General features: G+C 33.5%; 1 pseudogene; it reads left to right on the plus strand.

The window, feature by feature from the left end:
• Positions 1 to 733: 733 nt before the first annotated feature.
• LOC145261326 (5S ribosomal RNA) lies at positions 734 to 850 on the plus strand (annotated as a pseudogene).
• The last annotated feature ends 5,616 nt before the right edge of the window (positions 851 to 6,466 follow it).

Here is a 6,466-nt window from a genome sequence, read left to right on the forward strand (position 1 = left end):
CTATAGACTCGTTGGTCGCGAAGACTAGTAAACATACTCTCCACGCCACAACCCGCAAGCACATAGTCGACACGACACACTTAACTCGGCGGCTCGGAGAGACACAATGAACAACTACAAACTTATTACGAGGTCTAGGACAGTATCATATTCTTTTCGTTGTTTTGACTCTTGAGTGTGTATCTGTTGATATCTTATATGCTTTTATATAGAGGGATATGGTTCTCAGTTTATTAACTGTATCTGTGGCGGATATATACTCGAGAGTCACAACAATGATAAGAATATTCTGTTATCATAGCCCTACTTATTACACACGAATCTTGAACAAGATTAAATGTAGATTTCTTTTGACAGATCTTTCCCGGAACACAATTCAGACCGGGACGGATGTAACAGAGCCACCAGAAGCAATTCAAAAAGCAAAAGAAACAGCAGCAACCTTTTCGAAGACAAGGGGTATTCTCACATCATGAACAGCACAATCAAACTTGTTAGAGTAGACCACAAATAAACTAATTTCTGTCCAACATCACGGGCTAAGCGATGCATTCCTTAAAACTTATCTGCTAAAGTCACTGATATGTCGCACGAAAGGGATACATATATATATATATATATATATATATATATATATATATATATATATATATATATGTGTGTGTGAGTGTGTGTGTGTGTGTATATATATATATATATATATACACACACACACACACACACACACACACACACACACGGCATAATCACGTTGACACACCGGTTCTCGTCAGATCACCGAAGTTAAGCAACGTTGAGCCTGGCTAATACCAGATGGGTGACCATTTGGGAATTCTAGGCGCTGTATGTGCTCTCCGCTTATCTCGGCATTGTTTCCAGTCGTCTTGTACCTCAACTTGCCACTGGTATGCAACAATGTTGACTCAGGAGAGACGTGGTTGAGGATTGCGCAACTCTTGCCACACAAATTTCACGCGCAGGCACCCTTACAGTGTGTATCCATAGTCTGTTAAGACTGAAGGAAGCCTTTTATATATATATATATATATATATATATATATATATATATATATATATATATATATATATATATACTCGTTTAATGTAGCTGAGTGTGCCTTGTACAGTTTCTAGTAATAATCTTGGCATGAATTTCAAATACGTCATATCTAACTTCCATTGGAATCTCCTCGGTATTTTCCGTGACCTCTGCAGTGTGATTGGTCTCAAATTATTTCAATGTCTTTTGCACAGAAATTTATTTGCTTTTACGTCATATATGACTTGTCCTATTTTTTTTTGGGGGGGGGGGCTACCATTCCTTCTGTCCAAAACATCCCTTCTTCTTCAAATTAAAAAATCAAACACCTTGTCACCTGGCTTATAGACTTTAGTCATCTGTTTTTTCTTTTTTAGTGATTTCTTCGCCGGTGTAGGCAAGACTTATCACTTTCTTATAGACTTAGTCATCTGTTTTTCTTTTTTAGTGGTTTCTTCGCCGGTGTAGGCAACAATCATCAATCTCGCAAACGACGTCGTGTTTGCTTAGCCTGTAAAATGCCAGCAGAAAAATGTAGAAAAGAAAAGACAAGCATAATTTTGTAGGTCGCTCATTGGTGGACGCATGTAATTAATTTGCATATGTACACAATTGGTAACTGTTTAATGGGACGAATTCTAAAGCATGCGAGGTGAGTTGAGTTTTTGTTGGATTCCTTAGAAGGAGAACGAAGAGTGGAAGATAATATCGAATACACGAGAATTTATTGCACGTTGAGGAAAGAAAGGAAAAAAGACTTTCGTGCGTTGTAACGACAAGAGGACGGTTTGACACTGCCAGTTATTTTTTTGTGTGTTCGCTTTCCTTTTATACAACCTATCAAACACAGAGCGTACTTTTCTTGCAAACATTGACATTGTGGGAGATAAACGTGACGTAGGTTTGGCGTGATTCTTTAAACTGGCAAAATTTCTGAATACTTCTTTCATCTGTGTCCAATCCTGGAAACTATCTCCTTTCAGCGATGTGTTATTTGTTGATGAGCAAACAGTGCAGAAATTAGCATGGAGGCATCATCATCATCATCATCATCATCATCATCATCATCTTAGTTAGCCTGTAATCTCAGTTTCCAAGCTTGGAAGTCTTTAGGGTTGATTTCGTTCAAATTCCATTGTCCAATATCTTCGTTGATCGTTTGCATCCAAATTTCTCCTCTGGCCTTCCACTTCAAAGTCTCTGTATTTTCTTATCCAGAGTAGCTCCTATCAACGTGACCGCCTGATCATCAGAAGTTCATCATGCTTTGGTATATTCAACCTTGCCAGCAGTGTATCAGAACTAATATGGCGGATCTCATCTAACCCGACGTTGTACAACTACCTGACCATTTGCTCTGTTCTTACCATGAAAACGAACAAGTAAGTATAATGTATGGGACACAGATAAATTTGCATGTTAGTTATTACAAAAACTGCCTAATGTAAGTATCTGCTGTATATTTGACACTAAAGGAAAAATATGTACATAGGCTTTACTACCACAACTTTGTCAAGGAGATTAACCATGCACTTTTCTGACAATAGCGCTATTGTTAAACATCGGGTCAGCCAGATGAAAAGAGCATGAATTTTGCTGTGTCATTTTATAATAACGAAACAGCAACGCCACCTGGTACTAAAGAGGAGATGCTACAAGTCTGAAAACGGCCTCTGTTGATGAGTCTGTACTTGCGCTAACAAGGAAGATAATGCTACAAGTTCAGTATGGAACAAAAAAATCTTTGTCAAATATTAGCACTCCTGACTTAAGGTTAGCGATTAAATTAATGAAATGGACTTTTGGTAGGTGCTGGTCCAACTTTTGAATCAGACAAACCTACGTTTTGATAAGCTTTATCCAACTGTTTTTATTTATTTTTCTATCAGAAGTAAGTATTTCTTAAAGTTTTCGCGTTATTATATTTTTAACTGGTATAGTTTACTTCATCACCATCATCCATTTTAATGTCTATTTCAGCTGGTCATGGGACTAATTTTTCTGACAGGCTGCAATCTCAGTTTCTGAGATTGACAGTCTTTAGAATTGATTCCGTCCAAATTCCACTAAGATCTTTGTTGATGTTTTTCCCCCTCAATTTTCTATCGGATTGTCCAACTTTTCTCCGGCTTTTTATTTAAAAGTTTCTGCGTTTTCTTTCCCTTAGCAATGTAGCCAACTGATCGTCAGAGGTTCATCAAACGTTGGTATATTCAGCTTCACTCACTGACTATAAGTAAGAGCTGATATATGGGGAGTGACCTGATTTGTCATTGCACAAAATATCCAATCAGCAGTTTCTCAAATAATCACAGCACTAAAGATATTCATTTTCAAATAGTATATATATATATATATATATATATAATATATATATATATATATATGTAGTAGTTTATAAAATATATATGGCGATTAAGCTACACTGAATATTCGGCGTTTCATCCACTCTAGGATTCCTCAAGCATATGTGCGAATTCTGTGGTTGTTTATCGTTTTTATTTGGTCCTCTTCTATTGAGGATTTAGTTAGCCAATCAGCTTTCTAGTATCCACCACGCACCTTCCTATCAGCCAATGGGCACGCATTTTATTGGACAAAGGATCTGTTTTAAAACCAGGTTAGTGTTTTTTTTGTTAGTTTATATATAAAAATATACATGTTTACACATATATCTGCACATATATATACACATACACATACATACATATATGTGTGATCGTTTGTGTATATTCATGTTTATTTAATTTATTTATTTGTTTATTTTCTATTGTTTTTTATAGTTTTAAACCTATTTTGTATCGCTATCCTAGAGTAAATTTTATTTTGTGAACACAGTTATTTGCTATTTCTCTTCTACAGTTTAATAGATGTTGGGGTTCTTTAAAGTACAGGATAGCAAATTTTTCATGAATCATAATCTACATGGGTCGTCTAGATGCCTACACGTGGTAGCTTGTCTTATTATTTTCCATTCGACTACCGGCGAATGTCCGTTTTCTTTGAGTTCCCAGTATTTATTCGCTAGTGTTGTTTTTATACGGTGTTTTTTATTTTTGAAGGTATTTTGTGGTCATAGTATCGGGTTTTGAAATCTAAGGAAGTCATGCCTACGTAATATTTCTTGTTATTCGGGTTTTCTTTCGCAAATATTGTTGCCTGATAAACTACGCTTTTAGTTAGACATTTATTTTGAACTGGGTAAAGTGTGCGGTGTCTACAGTTGTATATATATATATATATATATATATATATAACGACTTGATCACTGTCTGTCTGACGTAATGAACATTTAAATTTAAAATGTTTAAAATTCAACGCTATTTCACACGATTAATGGTAGCCGAATGGATACGGTCTCCGCTAATCGAGCCAGAGATGTCTCGTGTCGCGGGGTTCGAATCGTTCGACTGGTAGTAATTGTGACACCCTGCACTGAAGAATCCCGAAAGGATGAAACACTAGTGTCTGTAGGTATTTAATTATTATAGTAAAAAAATAATTATATATATATATATATATATATATATATATATATTATTTAAAAACTATATATACATATTCCAAATACGGACCAGCGATTTCATTGTATTGAACCAGCCATTTGTCGCTGATTTGAATTCAATACAAATCATCAGCGTCGGTGGAAAGAGGAAAACCCTTTCCACCGACGCTGATGATTTGTATGGCTGGTTCAACACAATGAAACCGTTGGTTCGTCTTTGCAATATGTATGCATAGTTTTTAAATAAATATTTGTATTTTAGCTCTCACATTTGCGATCGGGCATTTTATTTTATTTTCGTCGCTTTTTGACACGTTATATATATAATATATATATATATATGTATATATATGTATATATATGTGCATGTATGTATTGTGTATATGTGTAAGTATGTATATGTGTATGTATGTATGTATGTATGTATATATATATATATATATATTTATATATGTGTGTGTATGTGTGTACGTTTACTTTTATCAATATCGGTATATGATTGACGTGATCATTCGTGTCACTATATTTGTTACTGCTATTATAAATATTATTATTATCGCCGTCTTTATTACGTTTTTTCCATCATTATTACTAAATTTTTTATACTTATTACTAAATTTGTTACTATAATTATTAAATTATTATTATTATTATTATTATTATTATTATTATTATTATTATTATTATTATTATTATTATGTCACCTGTATCATCATCATGACTTTTTGACAGCCTTAATAAACTATGATTCTGCAAAACTTAAAACTATATAATCGTCACTCCTCCAACTTATTTTTAATAATGACATCGAATTTAACACTTTATAGAAAGATCTGTTTCGTTCTGTCTAGACAATTTCTGGTCAGGGTAATACGAGCTTTCACGGACTGATTCTTTTTTTCGCTTGAAATCACTTTTTCTAATTAAGCCGATGATAAAAGTTCTCATACTGGATTTCTCTCTTTTTAAGTTTAGGTCCCATTTGACTGACGACACACTTCTCTTTGGGCTACCGCACTGGCCGGAAAAAAACAATTTTCATTATTTCAGATATTTTAAAAGCTTTCCAATCGGATTATATTCATCGTCACGCAGGGCTTATTTTGGAATGCATTCTCTCTAAAGAACTATTTTGCATTTCGAATCAACTTGAGAGGAGTTTCATGCAAGCTGAAATATTATGCGCAGTTTTGGCTTATATATAGTTTTTTACATATCCAACATTTTTTCACTCTTTTATTTGGCAATTTATAACTACAATAAATTGCAGTTTCACTTAATGCCTTTACTAGCAAATTCTAGTATTGCTACAAATATAATTTGTGGATTTCTTTATGTCCTATGATGAGAAGAATAATAAGAATAGCATTCTTTGAAACGCCGCGGAATAAGGACTTTGTAAATTGTTTTTGGAGTATTCAGTCGAGCAATAAATTGTGATTGTAAAGTTCAACTTACAGTTTTAATTTTCTTTCTCTTATATATATATATATATTTATATATATATATATATATATATATATATATATATATATAACACATTTGAATAATACTGGGCGAAGTGCCATTATTATTAATTGTTGAGGTATTTTTTTATTTAATATATTATTAAAGAAGAAAAAGTGTGATAAAGAACAGAAACTAAAGTACACTTCAAAAACCATTTTTTTTCTCCTTAATTCTAACTCAGTTTTAAAAATAATACAAATTAGACAAGGGCGGGCGGGGTGGGGGTAAATAAGGGGTGGGGTATGGTATAAAAAACTCTATTAAGACGTTTTTCAAAATAAACATCGTCAAAAGACCATAAATTAGTAGCGAATTATTTACCTCCTTTTGTCTTATTTGTGTGTGTATTTTAAAATGTTGAATTAGAGTTAAAATCTTTTGGAAGTGTATTTTATTTTCTGTTGTTTATCACA

Source organism: Euprymna scolopes, chromosome 37, assembly GCF_053919585.1.
Source record: "Euprymna scolopes isolate OS-2025 chromosome 37, ASM5391958v1, whole genome shotgun sequence".
Lineage (NCBI taxonomy): Eukaryota > Metazoa > Mollusca > Cephalopoda > Sepiida > Sepiolidae > Euprymna > Euprymna scolopes.